The 16,140-nt window shown below is 35.8% G+C and overlaps 1 pseudogene; it reads right to left on the bottom strand.

The window, feature by feature from the left end:
* Positions 1–396: 396 nt before the first annotated feature.
* Positions 397–1,566, bottom strand: LOC143683322 (RNA-binding protein EWS pseudogene; annotated as a pseudogene).
* Positions 1,567–16,140: the final 14,574 nt, after the last annotated feature.

The raw sequence follows: 16,140 nt of genomic DNA, 5'->3' as shown, positions 1-16,140 counted from the left end.
TCCACCACAGCCACCTCTGAACATTCCACCAGGATCGCCATGGTCCATGAGACCACCTCTTCCTCCCCACATGCCACCAGGGCTGCCTCTGCTACAGTCACCACCCGTGAGTGGAAATGGTGGTGGGAGGAAGCTTTCAGGCTTAGAAGCCTTACACTGGTTACATTCCATCCTCCAGGTAAAGTTCTAGTTTCTGCATCCCAGATTAGGGCACTGCCAACCTCCAGCTTGGTGTTGGACATTTTCCCCTCCAGATGAGTTCCCTGGGGAACCCTGGGGCCCTCTTGGGGGGAAGCCCCCTCTGTCTTCTCCATGGCCTCCCATGCAACCCACAGGTACTCCAGGATCTCCTCAGCCTCCTGGACCTCCCCACTCCACATAAGGAAGTCCACCAGGTCATCTAGAGTCATTTAATCCTTGTACATAAATTCAGTGTTGTTAGAGTCTTCATCTGGATCTATAGGCGGAACTAGATCAAGATCTGTTCCATCATCCATGGGTATACCAGTCTTATTGAAGCCACCTCACTCTCCAGTACTGCCCATACCTCTGTATTCTTCTCCCCACTCACCTCTGCTCATGCCCCCAAGATAAAATCTCCCTTCTCTTCGTTCCCGGGTTTCGGCACCAAAAAAAAAAAAAATCTTCCTTCTCCCCTGCCCTGGTTATCAGGACAACTCATGCTCCAGTTCTCTCTTGGTCTGGAAAATCCTCCAAACTCATGCCCATATCACCCATTCTGCTGGGGTGGCCCTTTTGGAATGAACTTTACTGCCCATAGCTGCTGCTATATTGGCTATATTGACTTGGAGCCTGGCTGTAGATTCCAATTTGGGGGGGTGGGAGGGATAACTAATGGGAAGCTGCTGCCCATATCTGCTCTGTTGACCATACTTTGCTGTCCATAGCTGCTTAGCTGCCCATGGTGTTCTACTGGGAGTAACTGCTCTGATCATAACTTGTCAGTTGTGTAGAGGAATAGCTGGTAGGAGAATAAGATGGGGGTGCAGTGACTGGCTGCATGGGGTAGGTCCCAAGTACCTGAGGATAACTGTAGTTATTCTGTCCATACCTAGGCTGGGCTGTTTGTAACCCCCTGTGCTTGACTGAGGTTCGCTAGTCTCAGCAGGTTTGTTACCACCCTGCAGTCTTGGAGGTGTGGTGGCTGCTGGCTGCTGGTTGCTGCCCATAGGTTGGGTAACAGGCTGAGTGTCACAAGCAAACTGAGCTGTATAGGAGGCCTGGGTGTTGGTGACTTTAGCAGTGGTGGTATTGTAAGCACCAGTGCCATACCCCTGGACAGGCTGGCTGCAAGACTGTGTGCCAGTCAGAGTAGTATAACCAATAGAAGGCTGCCCATAAGAAGACACATAGGTGGTCTGCCCATAGGTTGCAGTAGTCTGAGCCTGGATATAGCTGACATCTTTGGGCTATAATAAGTTCCATAACTTTGTTGCCCATATGCATGGGTTGTCTGTGCATATTCTTGAGTGGCTGGGTGATATAAGCACTGTAGCCCTGCTGGGCTGCAGCTTGGCTGTAGGTACTATAATCCGTGGATGCCATTTTCTCTCCTTCCTCTTTGTTCTCTCAATGTCCATCCCTAGTTGTGTTTTGATATGGTATATATCTTGTTTGGTATTCTTCACACTTCTTGACTCCACAAATTGATATCTCTGTCAAATTTGGAAATTTCTTAGCCATTATGACTTTAAATATTGCTTCTGCATCCTTCTCTTTCTCCAATTCTTCTGCTACTCAAATCATACTTTTTTTAGGTCTTTATACCATATCCCATGTTCTTCTCTCTATTTCCCATTATTTAGTCTTCCAAATCTTCAATATGGATATGCTGTTCTGACTTTTCTTCCAGGTCATATATTCTTTCTTCAACAGTGTCTAATTTGCAGTAACTTCCATTTGGTTCTATTATTGTTACTGTTATTATTATTATTATTATTATTATTATTATTATAATTACCCAACTACAGAATCCCCATTGGGTCCTTCTTAATTGTTTTCATTTCTCTGCCAAACTTTTAGTCTTTTCATTTAATTCCTTGAACATATTAGTCATAATTACTTTATAATCTGTCTGCTAATAGCATTATCTTGATTCCCTGTGAGTGAGTTTCAGTTTTTATTTTTTATCTTTGGTTTTGGTTGTGCTTTATTTTTCATTTGTTTGTTATTTTCTATTGAGTGCCAGACATTGCACATGAAAATTCATAATTAGGTTCTAAATTGTGTTATTTCCAACTGAGAGGATTTCTTTTCTGGTTGGCAGCTAGACTAGAAAATTAAAAATCTCAACTCATCTTAATTCAATTAGGTATTGAGATTATTTTAAGTTGAACTTAAGTTCATTGAGAGATGGTATATCTATGGTTTATGTTTTTCCACAGAAGACAGTCATTTGGATCCTATCCTAGTTTGCCAAGTCTACTAAGACAAATACTACACAATGTGTTAACATAAACAACAGAAATTTATTGTCTTATGGTTTTGAAAGCTAGAAGTCCAACATCAACATATTGGCAGGCTTCCTTCTTCCCAGAGTCTGTAATGCTCTGATAATCCTCTGTCATAAGGCAATCTATCTCTCTTGGTTCTGTTCCTCTGGTTTACACTAATTTCTGGCTTCTGTTGAATGGCAGCATGCAAATTTCCTCTGCTTATAAGGACTCTAATCATACGGATTAAGGTCCACCCTGATTGATTCAATTTATCCTCATTTAAATAGGTTCTCTGAAGATCTTATTCACAAATGAGTCCACACCTGAATTAATAATAACATCTCCAAATGTTCTATTTGCAAATAAGTTCATACTCATTGTGGTAGACATGACTCAAGCCCCAACAGTTTCCAATGAAAAGCTTTGGTTTTTTTTTTTTTTTTTGTTTGTTTGTTTGTTTGTTTGTTTGTTTGTTTCAGTCTTTTCCTCCTTAGCAGACTCCTAATTCCCATTTTTGGGCTCTAGGCTCAAAAGTCAGTTGGGAAGCTGTGCTCAGCTTCTCAGCTTCTCAGCCACTACTTTCAGGATCAGATTTCTCTGGTTAAAAAGCAACCCCAAATGCTGAACTCATATTTCTAGGATTTTCTTCTGTCCTGAATATTGTCCTACAATTTCTTACTGCTTTTTTAGTTTTTGATGCCCCAGATTTTTTTTGTCCAGTTTATGTAGTTGTTCAAAATAGGAAGGTTGGCCCAACCTACCTATTCAACTGTGGCCAAGAGCAGAAATACTTACATTTATTTTTCAGAGTCAAATTGCACTACTTGTACTTCAGTAAATACATAACACAGTATCATACTATTACAGTAACATAATCACAAATTATTGATTTGCAATTCATAGAGTCAGCCTACAAAGAAAACACAGTACCCTAAGATAAAGTGTTTTAGTGTGCAAAGAAGAATATAGATGCTGTAAAATTGACCATATAAAAGAACTGGTCTAATTAATTCATTTTGAAAGCTAGAGGGGAAGGAAAGGTAAAAGCATTTGTGGCACTTAAAACTTCTTCTTATATAGTTTGAAGTCAAGAAATGCAAGTTCAAAAGTATAGTTTTAGTTATGTATTTAATTTTATAAAAGCAACCATTAACAATTTCCATATTCATAATTTTATAAAAGTGGCCATTAACAATTTAAAAATGTTTAAAGGATTGAAAATATTTACAAACTAAAATGATGATGAGACAGAGGGAGGATTATCATTATCAACAATCTAAATGTTATATCTTTTGTATCAGAAATCTATAATTATTGATTAAAATATGTTAATCTAGAAATAAATAAGTAAATGTTTTATTTGGAGTTGTGCACATAGCCAATATAAGGCTATATATATGAACAATTAAATGAGTTTAGTTCAAAAGTGGGACATGGTAGTGGAAGCACTAAATATTTTTCATTTCATACTAACATTTGGTCTTATTTATATTTTACAATAAATTTAAATCAGGTGATTATTGATTGATTAAACAGAGAAAACATAAATACAGTCATAAAATTAGAGAAAAAGCTAAAATCAGTATAAACATCTATTTTAACATAAATTCTTTTGACAAAAAGTGCTTTCCTATAATAAAGGTGATACTGATGCATTCATCTTATGAAAGAATATCTTATTACTAATCCAAAAAAAGTAAATTTTATGTTACCAAACTAAAATGTCTAGTTATAATGGAACTGATTCTTATAGTGAGTAAACTAACTTTCAATGAAATCAAATGGAAATGATTCAAGTTTGTCAAGTCAATGACGATGCCAATTAAAAGCTAAAGGTATTCAATAACATCTGCATAAAATTAACACATGACAAAAGTGAACATTTTTCTTCTTAAACATGATTCCTGTGATAATCATTTTGAGGTTTACTTTTCACATGCTCAGAGACGGATTTTAGATATTTTGTTCAGATCATTTGGAAGGTGCCCAAGTGTAGGAAAACGACAAAATTTTTTCAACACCAAAAACATTTTTCAATGACACCAAATTATTGATTCAGGGGACAGCCCTTCCTTGGTCTATGCATAAAAGCTGTTCACACTGACAATGTGAACAGAGCAAGTAGGGAACTTCTTACCCTTCACCAAGTCACGAGCCTGTAGTACATATCATATAACATGTTGAGAAGAAGAGCATTTATACATGGAACAGAAACCTATGTTTGAGGATCAGGTTAACATGTGAGAATCATGAGTTAAAATTTAAAACTCAGTTTTATTATAACATAGAGTTTATTTTAAATAAACACTCTCTATCTAAAAAGTTTTTTAAAATGTGCATGTTTCTTATTTATTTTACATATTGACTAGCAATGGTCAATAAAATAAATTTCTGAGAAATTCCCCTAGTATATAGTTGTGACAAGTTCAATAATTTCCATGCCTAGTTATTATTTTCAGCTGAAAATTTTGTGCACACATATATCATTTGTGTGTGCTAAACTATGTATATCTTTGTATGTGTTTACTTATCAATTATCTTCAGATACTTTCTCTAAAGAATAGTTTGAAAATGTTGTCAACGTCTTCCAAAAGCACTTGTGCTGTTGATAGAATGACAGGCTTATTTCCAAAGAACTGAAATATTTTAGCACTGAGATCTCCTACGTTCTATCTTTCCACTCTCACAGTTATGCCAGAGGGACGAGACTTGGCTGCATGGTATACTCATATAGTCATAGCTGAGGTTTCTCCGTATAGGCTCTACTATTCCAGAAAAGCACTGTATTTGTAAAGATTCTGATTGGATGTAACACTGTGCTAGGGAAAGCGCTTCAAACACAAGAAAGGCAGTTAGTTTTTCCCTCATCCATGTCTGCAGACAGCAGCCCCTAACCCCAGCCAACTTTTTGTTCATAAGTGGGGTCTTGGCAAGTGATGTGGCTGAATCATTGCAAATTCATTCCCACTGTCAGCAAAATCACAGAACACATGCCCCACAGATGGTGGGTCAGTGCCATTTCCATGTATAAAATAGAACACATTTAAAGTCATCTCTTTCGCTTATAAAGATCTGTGTCTGTAGGCCCCAGAATTTAGTTTCTATTCAACATCTATCAATTATTACCAGCCACTATTCAAGCACAGTAGCTAGTTGAAAGAACAAATTCTGTGGACTTCCCTAATGTCACTGAGAAATGCCTTGCAGAATTAATTGAGGGAAAACTTTAAATATGTCTCAATTTACCACACCAGCTCCCTCATTTTTACATTCTAAATTTTAATGATAATATTACTCAGTTTGTGATTATTTTTTGAATATCTTATCTTTTCTAAAGTGCCTAAATAGCAAACTTTAGCAGCTGAATTAAAGAAATTGCTGAGACATTATTACTACCTTCTCTGAAATTTCTTCCTCTCTAAAAATAGGACAATTGTCTTATTTAAAAAATTGAGTCTATTCTTTTATGTATTTTTTTCCAAAGCTAAGCTTAGCAGTGACAGTATACTTTAAAATTATCATGAATTAAGATATGTCTTAGCATGTAAAATAGTTAATAGTTGCTAATTAAATGAGTTATTTTCTTTCCCATGAGCTCATAAAAAATATATATTGATTATCCCAAACTCAGTCGTATTTTATTTTCTATATGGTTTACCAATATCAATGTTAGCATGTTATGTAAACTATATTATAAAAGTGTCACATACAGATGAAGAAAAAATAATGGATATGTTCATTGGCTAAAATCATGTGAAAGCTGTTTTCTCAGAAAACATGTTAAAAGTTCTTTCTAAAAATAATGTAAAAGCTCAAATTAAAAACAGTTTTTTATCAACATAGATTGAAAGAATAAACAGGACATTTATTTGCATAAATTCAACTTCTTAACATGCACTAAATATACTTGCTGAGCTTCAAAAACAAAGTCACATAGTAGCTGACATTTTTCCTCTTCTCTCATTCGACATTAAATTAAACCATTCAACAGTTATTTTGTGAAATAAATTGAAGGAACTAAAGAGCAAGCAGCACCGCTTTATGATAGAATTTTTTAAAAGATAAAACTAGTAGCTTTCTTTGTAGGGAAAACATGAATAAGTCTATACCAGTTAGTGAGAAAGAAGAAAGAGTTCCAAGGTGCACTAGCGCATTTACTTCTGTCCAGATCAGGTCGCCTAGAGGTCAGCAAGCACAAGGCCATATTTTATGTTGATGTACTAGTTCTCTAGATCTAGGTGGTACCCCCTCACACAACAGTGGGATGTAAAATAAAAATTCAAGGATTTCAGGGGTTATTGTTCTAAGAAAAGTTACAAAGGAAAATAAAAGTTTGCTTTCCCACCATTCAGGAACAAAAGTTTAGATATCTGAATCATGCTGGAGGGACTAGTAAATAGTTGGGAATGAAATGCGGAGTTTAACATAACTTTGCCTTGGGCCAGCTCTAATGCATTTCTATAAAGTGGCATTATAACATCATTTGTGTGCTAGGTACCAAAGTTATTTCCTTCTTGAAAACAGGCACTCCTGCAAGCCATATGCTGACAATTTAACGTGGTCTAAATTTTTTAAATTATGAAAGGTTATACTAAGACTAAGAAACTAAGAAAGTTAATTCTTAGATTTGATAGATGGTATGAAGCCCAATATTTGGTAAACCATTGAAATTCAAAGGATGTTAAAAAGATTGATATTTTCAGAAAAAAAATCGAAGTAGTATAAGGTAGAGCATTAGGCAGTCACTAAAACCAGGCTCTCGAAACACATTTAATGACAAGAAAATTCTCAAAATTATACCACAATAATGCAAGGTGTTAATAATAGGGAGGTATATGGGAAGTCTACGTTTCATGTATTTTATGTATGACTTTTTTGTAAACCTACAACTTCTCTAATAAAAAGAGAATTCTCATGATACAATGCTAGTTAATTTTTAAAATCAAAATAAATTACTATATGTTATATGATTCTAACTTCAATATAATGATGAACATGTGTTATTAGTTTCCTTCCAGGAATGTAGAGGAATTTTCTGCCCATTAAGTCCCTGTGGGAGGGCAGAGTGGCTTCCAAAACAAATGATACCCATTGTCCAGATTCCTTTTCGGTTAAGACATAGATATGCAAATTGGCTTCTGCCACTCTCCAAGACTTTGGCCCAAGAGTGTTCAGTGTCATTGTAACAGCAATCATTTCTCCTTCAGAACCAATTCTGGGTTTGGCTGTTTAGTAAACCTGACTCTCCTGGCTTCCCAATATTTCTCTAAGTTAACTAACATGCCCTTAATAAATTCCTTTCCTGCTTAATTAGACCAGAATCAGCTTCTATTGTTTGCAATTAAGAAATCAAACTTTCAATGATCTGTACCAAAATGTTGTGTGTGTTATCTGTGGTTGAAAGGTTTATGAGTTATTTTTGCTTTATAGCCTATATAAATAAATGTTGTTTTACATAATCAGTGAAAGGCGTATTTTTAGGCACATAATTCTTTTCTTAATGTTTTTATTATGAAATATAACATATATACCAAAAAAACCCCAATAATTTTCAAAGTACATTTTAACAAGTAGTTACAAAATAGATTTCAAAGTTTGATATGGGATACCATCCACATTTTCAGGTTTTTCCTTCTAGCTGCTCCAAAACACTGGACACTAAAAGATAATAGCTTTCTTTGGTGTTTAATTAGTTCACTTAATGAAATATGGTTTCATTAACTTCAACTTAATGAAATATAGTTTACATAGTATGGCAACTAGTCAAAAAACCAATTATGTACACCTCTACCCAACTCCACTTTCAGTGATGTCACTTTAATAGCTTGAAATCAGTCATAGTGGGAGTATTTGCAAGATAGAAAATCACAACTTTTTTTTCCTAGAGCCAGTTTTAAAATATCGAGACTTTTTGTCCCAGAGAGCCTATTATTTTTTTTTTTTTTTTTTTTTTTAAAGGAAGGAAAGACAGAGAAGGAAGGAAGGATGGAAGGAAGGAAGGAAGAAAGGGAAACATTTTTGAACATTTTCTTGTTTTATTATATTTTGTTTGTTTGTTTGTTTTTTACATGGGCTGGGGCCGGGAATCGAACCGGGGTCCTCCGGCACGGCAGGCAAGCACTCTTGCCCGCTGAGCCACCGCGGCCCGCCCCAGAGAGCCTATTATTAAACATTTAACAGCACATCCCCTTGCATGTGGCCCTGTATATATTTCAACTCTCCATTCTATCACCAAATTTCTCAAAAATTATTGTGTGGTTCTTTGCCAGAAGTCTTCTGCAGCATTAAGCTCAGTGGCTCTTGTCATTCGGTAGTAGGGAATCATTTAGGATGTTTTCAGAATTTTAATGAATGGAAATTATATCTCAATTAAACTGAAATAGATAGATGGGGTAGGAGTGGGGAGGAGAGAGAGAAAGAAGAGAAACCAGTAGCAATGTTCCTCAAAGTGGTCTTCAGGCAATTATACCTACCAGTTGTATTGACCTATTCAAATTTGAAGACTTTTGCTTAGCATGTTCTTTATAATTCACAATGGCATCCAGTTTACACATCTAGCTGTTCAGTTGGTGTCCATTCTCTAGTAGGTGGACCCAGCCAGGCAAAATGTAACTTTCCAGTGGTGTCATTGAATGCAATTAGGATCAGAGGATGTCTCCAAAAGTACCCTTGACTGATGGCTTTATAATGAAAACATATCTGCTTAAGCAGTTCTATAATTTCTCACTTTCACTGTGAATCTTACTAAAATATAATGGTAATTATATTATTCTGGTACCTTAAATTAAACCATAGAACATATAATATTTTCCATAGAGGGACCCCAAATGCGCATCTGGTTTCTTTCTTTGTCTTTTGTTTTTTTTTCAAGTGTTTGATGAAGTTTGGAACTTCTGACTCACAGTCCCCTTGCAAAAGCTGACTTTCTTTTTATTCTCCTCAATGGATTTTTTTGTGTGAGTCTTGAGGATGGTTTACTTCTGCTACATGTATAATCATTTACTGTGTTTTAACAATCATTCTTGCAAAGTGTTGCTGTGTTTCCTTTATCTGAGAATCTTCTGAGTTGTGCTGGTTAGAAAAGATTATGTGCCCAGAAAAGCCATGTTTTTTCTTTCAATTTTTGTTCTAGCAACATGCACACAAAGCTAAAATTGCCCTTTTTAACAGCATTTACACATGTAATCCAGTGCTGCTAATTATTCTCACAATATTGTGCTATAATTACCATTGTACATTTCTAAAACTTTACCATTAACCCAAATAGGAATTTTGAACAAATTAAGCATTAACTTCCCATTCCCTACTCCCAACCCAGCCCCTGGAAAACAATATTCTAGATTCTAACTGTATGAGTTTGCTTATTATAATTAGTTCATATCAATGATATGATACAATATTTGTCCTTGTGTGACTGAAGTATCACTTGACATGATACTTCAAGGTTCATCCATGTTGTCACATGAACTAGAACTTCATTCCTTTTAAGGCTGAATAATATTCCATTGTGTGACTATACCACATTTTGTTTATTTGTCCATTGGTTGGTTGGTAACGACGGTTGCTTTCATCTTTTGGCAATTGTAAATATTGCTGTGCAAATATCTGTTCGAGTTCCTGATTCCAAGTCTTCTGGGCATATACCATGGAATCATGGTATGTGAATATATCTCAATAAAACTGCATAAATAAAAAAATTAAAAGCCTTTGTGCATCAAAAGACTTCATCATGAAAATAGAAAGACAGCCTACAGTGTGAGAGAAAACATTTGAAAACCACACATTGATAAGATTCAACAGATTCAGATATTTCCTTCTAGCAATTCTAATATACTAAAAATTAAAAAAAGATATCTATGAACTGCATAAGAATAACCTCCAGAATGACCTCTTGACTCTATTTGAAATCCATTAGCCACTGAAACTTTATGTGGCTTCATTTCAAAAGCTTTTAATTTTGATGAAGTCTTAGTTATCTATTTTTTTCTTTTGTTACTCATGCTATTGGTATAGAACCTAAGAAAGCCATTGCACAACAAAAGGTCCTGAACATTCTTCACAACGTTTTCTACTAATGATTTTTTTATTGTATAATATAACATGTTTACAAAGCAAAGAAAGAAAAAAGCAATCATTTTCAAAGCACTCTTCAACAAGTAGTTACAGGACAGATCTCAGAGTTTGTCATGAGCTACCATACCATCAACTCAGATTTTTCCTTCTAGCTGCTCCAGAATATAGAGCAGCTATTATCAACACAATTGACATTTTTTTCTTTGTTGTGAAAAATAACATATACAAAAAAGCATAAATTTCAAAGCACAGAACAACTAGTTGTAGAACAGATTTCAGAGTTTGGTATGGGTTACAATTCCACAATTTTAGATTTTTACTTCTAACTGCTCTGAGACTAAAAGAAATATCAATTTAGTGACTCAGCAATTATATTCATTTGTTAAACTCTACATTCTCTGTAAAACTCCACCATCACCTCTGATCTTCCTATCCCATTCTTTAGGGGTATTTGGGCTATGGCCATTCTAAATTTTTCATTTTGGAAGGGCTGTCAATAATATGGGGTAGGGAGATGTAACTAGCTGATGTTCTGGAGAGGTTGGCCCTTTAGGTTTCAGGACTTATCTGGTCCAGGGACCCATCTGGAGGTTGTAGTTTTCTGGAAGGTTACTCTAGTGCACGGAACCTTTGTAGAATCTTATATAAGGCCCTAGGTGTTCTTTAATATTGACTGGAATGTTTTTGGTTAGGGTTTGGCAACTTATGATAGGTAGCAATATCTAACTGAAGCTTCTGTAAGAGTGACCTCCTGGGTAGCCTCTTGACTCTATTTGAATTCTCTCAGCCACTGATCCTTTATTAGTTTATAGTTTTGTTTCATTTAGCTTGCTCTTTGATTACTTAATTTTTGTACATGTTGTAAGGTAGTAGCCAACCTTCATTTTTCCCAGCTCCATTTTTAAAAGAGACTGTTCTTTCTCCATTGAATGGACTTGGCACCCTTATCAATAATCAATTGGCCATAGATGTAAAGGTTTATTTCTGAACTACCAATTTTATCCCAATGGTCCTTATGTTTGTCCTTGTTCCAGTACCATGCTCTTTTGATTACCGTGGCTTTGTAATAAGTGTTTTTTGTTGTTGTTTTTTTTTTAATTTTTTTTACAACTTTTCATTTTATTCACCAGTATTTGTTACCACCTTTTTAAGTAGGACAGGATTTTGGCACTACATTTCCACTCACAAGCCTGGCTAAGTCTTTTCCCTGCTTTAAAACAGCATAGGCACTCTTAGAATTGTTCTACTCTAAATAATACTTTTCTTTGGAAAACAAGCCCTACAGATATTTGCCCCCATTGAATTGGCTAACACACTAATTTTTAGAGACCTAGTACAAGCAGAGTTGTTAACTGCAGGTGATGGAAGGTTTAAAAAATAGATCCTCAAAAATGAAATTCAAGTCATTAAAGATTTCTTTTAAACATCAAGGTACATGCCTAATAACACACACTTTAGAGATAGATTTTGCCTACTCAGGAATCTGCTTGCTAGCTAAACACTTGAGACCACAAAGTTAACATTAGTTTAAATCAATTTTACGACAAACATTATCTCGATCAGCCAACATGAAATGAGAAAATAACTATTAGCTCTGCTTTAGTGCCTAAAGTATCACAGTATCATAGTTCGAAGTAGAAAGAAATCATGTCTTTCCCTTAAGTAGTTGGCATGCCATACAGATAATTATAATGTTAACAAAAATAAATGAAAAAATCCTTGAAAATATATCATAGGTGGGAATGAAGAGCAACTATTGAACACATGTACATGGTTAATAACAGTAAGTGTAAAAATGGGAGACTGTGAGTTCTCCAGCTTTGATATTCTTTTTTCATGATATCTTTGGTTATTCAGAGCCTCTTACCCCTCCATATAAATTTGTTGATTGGTTTCTCCATTTCTGTAAAGACAGCTGTTGGAATTTTGACTGGGATTACATTGAATCTGTAAATAACTTTGGATACAATTGACATTTGGACAATATTTAGTCTTCCAATCTATGAACACATGATTTCCTAACATGTATTTACATCTTCTTTGATTTATTTTACCAATATTTTGAAATTTTTCATGTGTAAGTCCTTTACACACATGTTTAATTTTTTTTCAGATATGTGAATCTTTTAGTTGCTATTTTAAATGGATATTTTATTTCTACTTACTAGTGTATAGTACCACTACTGATATTTGCATATTGATCTTGTATCCTGCCAATTTGCTAAATTTGTTTATTTTCTCTGGTAGGTTTTTTGTGGACTTTTCAGGATTTTCTACACATAGGACCATATCATCTGCAACTAGGGAAACTTTACTTTTTCCTTTCCACTTTGGAGTCTTTTATTTATTTAATTATTTTCTTACTTAATAGCTCTGGCTAGAACTTCCAGTACAATGCTGAATAACAGTAGTGACAGTAGTTACCTTTTCCTTGTTCCCGATCTTAGATGGAAAACTTTCGATCAATCTTTCACCATTGAGGATGATGTTAGCTATGAGTTTTTCATATATGTCATTAATCGTTTTGAGGAAATTTCCTTCTATTTGTAGTTTTCTTAGTATCTAAATCAAGGAGTGCTAGATTTTGTCAAAGTTCATTTCTGCATCAATTGAGATGATCGTGTGGTTTTTCTCCCTTCGTTCTATGAATGTGATGTACTATCTTAATTGATTTTCTTAAGTTGAACCACCCTTGCTTACCTAGAATAAATCCAATTTGATCATGGTATATATTCTTTTAATATGCTATTGGATTTGATTGCTAGTATTTTGTTGGGGACTTTTACATCTACATTCAGCAGGAACATTGGTATATATTTTCTTTTCTTGTGATAACTTTTTCTGGCTTTGGTTTTAGGGGATGTTGGCCTTATAAAATGAGTTATGGAGTTTTTCTACATGTTCAATTTTTTGGAAGAGTTTGAGCAGGATTAGTGTTAATAATTCTTGAAATGTTTAGTAAAATTCTCCAATGAAACCTTATTATCCCAGATTTTTCTTTGATGGGAGGTTTTGATTATTGATTCAATCACTTTAGTTATTACTCATCTGTTAAGATCATCTATTTCTTCTTGAGTCACTGTAGGTAGTTTGTTTGTTTCTAGGAATTTGTCCTTTTTATGTAGGTTACCTGATTTGTTGGTGCCCAGTGGTTCACAGTAATCCTCTTACAATCCTTTTTATTCCACTGTGGTCAGTAGTGATGTCCTCCCTTTGAGTTCCACTTTAGTTATTTGCATCCAATTTAATTTCTTCTTTGTTAATCAAGCTAAACTTTTGTCAATTTTTTTCCTCTTTTTGTTTTCATTGATTCTCTCTATTGCTTATTTATTCTCTATTTCATTTATTTCTGCTTTAATCTTGGCTATTTTCTTCCTTTGCTCACTTTGAGTTTAATTTACTCTCCTTTTTCTAGATCCTCCAATAATGAAGTTAGATCTCTAATTTGAGATCTATATTCTTTTTTTGGGGGGGGGGGGGTGGATGGTCTGGGAATCGAACCCGGGTCTCCTGCATGAAAGGTGAGCATTCTAACCACTGAACTACCCATGCACCATCCTATATTCTGTTTTAAAGTAAGCATTTAAAGCTATCAATTTCCTTCTTAGCACTGACTTTACTACATCCCATAAGTTTGAGTATGTTGTGTTTTTATTTTCAGATACCTCAAGGTATGTCCTAATTTCTCTTGTAATTTCTTCTTTTCCCATGGGCTGTTTACAAATGGGTTGTTTAATTTCCAAATATTTGTGTATTTTTCAGCTCTCCCTTTGTTATTGATTTCTAGTTTCATTTCATCTTGGTTAAAGAAGATTATTATATGATTTAACTACTTTTAAACTTACTGAGACTTTCTTGTGACCTAACATATAGTCTATCTAGGAGAGTGATTCATGACCACTATAAAATATTGTGGGCTACTGCTATTGAGTGAAGTGTTCTATGTAAGTCTGTTAGTCCTAGTTAGTTTAAAGTATCATTCGAGTCTTCTATTTCTTTATTGATCTTCTATTTAGACATTCTATCCTTCTTAAAAGTGGTATATTAAAATCTCCTACTATTGAGACCCAGGTTCATCTCCTGGTGCCTGCCCATGCAAAAAAAAAAAAGTTAAAGTCTCCTACTATTGAGATATGTTCTAGTTTGCTAGCTGCTGGAATGCAACACACCAGAAACGGATTGGCCTTTAATAAAAGGGGATTTATTTTGTTAGTTCTTCAGAGGAAAGGAAGCTAACTTTCATTTGAGGTTCTTTCTTACATGGGAAGGCACAGGATGGTCTCTGTTAGCCTTCTATCCAGGCTTCTAGGTTCCAACAACTTTACCCAGGGTGACTTCTTTCTGCATCTCCAAAGGCCTGGGCTGAGCTGCAAGCGCTGAGATGAGGAATGCCGAGCTGCTTAGGCTGTGCTACATTGTGCTCTCTCATTTAAGCACTAGCCAATTAAGTCAAATGTCATTCATTGCATCAGGCCCACCTCCTAGCCGACTGCAGATGTAATTAGCAACATGTACCATTGGCTCATGTCCACAGCAACAAAACTAGGTGCCTTCTCCTGGCCAAGTTGACAACTGAATCAAATTACCACAAGATAGAACCGTCTATTTCTCCCTTCAGATCTATAAATAATTTGCTTCATATATTTGGGGGTTCTGCCATCAGGTGTGGCTATATAAATAATTGTTTATCTTCTTTTATTTAAGCCCTTTATCTCTATATAGTGACCTTCTTTGTCCCTTGTAAAAATTTTTGACACAAAGTCTATTTCATCTGATATTAGTATGGTTACCCCAGCTCTCTTTTTGTTACTATTGCATGTTATTTTTATTTTATTTATTTATTTATTTTTTACTATCCTTTCACTCTCTGCCTACTTGTGTCTTTGTACTTAAGGTGAGCTCTGTATAAACTGTATTTTGCTGGGTCATGCTTTTATATCCATTCTAAAAATCTCTGCCTTTTGACTGGAGGGTTTAATTCATTTACATTTAAAGTAACTTCTGATATTGCATAACTTTCTGATAGAGAAATCATAAGATCTTGCTAAACATGGCTGCCGTGGTTGATGCAGGGCAGCACAAAATGGCCTAGCCCGCGACGGGCTTTCTTCCCGGAACTGGCGGTGGTTCGTGCCAAAAGCACTAACCTTAAATCTGCCCTCTGCCTTAGCAACAACAGTGACCAATCCCAGCCTGACACGTGTCCCTGCATGCTCCCAGCCTATATAAGCCTGTGCACTTCCTCAATAAAGCGGACGCCTTCCACTCACCCCTGAGGGTTGTCTCCTGAGTCGTGTGCTATGTGCTGTGTGTCTGTGTGACTGACTCAGTATGGCCGCTTACCTCCAGCCATCAGCTACCCAACAAGTGGCGCCCAGCGTGGGGCCTTTCGGCAGTTCTCCGTGATAGCCGCCCCCTTCTGCGATTCTCCGTGATAGCCGCCCCCTTCGGTGGTTCTCAGTAACAGCCACTCCCTTCTCGGTAAGTGGCCCCCTCGGTGGTTTCTCTGTGCATACCGCCCCCTCTAAATTATCCCTGTCATGGGCAATACTCCCTCCTCTGATTTCACACCTCAGGCTTGAGCCATCCACACCTTATTGGCCGTGAGGTG

The sequence above is a fragment of the Tamandua tetradactyla genome, chromosome 5, assembly GCF_023851605.1.
Source record: "Tamandua tetradactyla isolate mTamTet1 chromosome 5, mTamTet1.pri, whole genome shotgun sequence".
Taxonomy (NCBI): domain Eukaryota; kingdom Metazoa; phylum Chordata; class Mammalia; order Pilosa; family Myrmecophagidae; genus Tamandua; species Tamandua tetradactyla.
The sequence above is the reverse complement of the archived record's forward strand: the minus strand, read 5'-3'. Positions and strand labels throughout refer to the sequence as shown.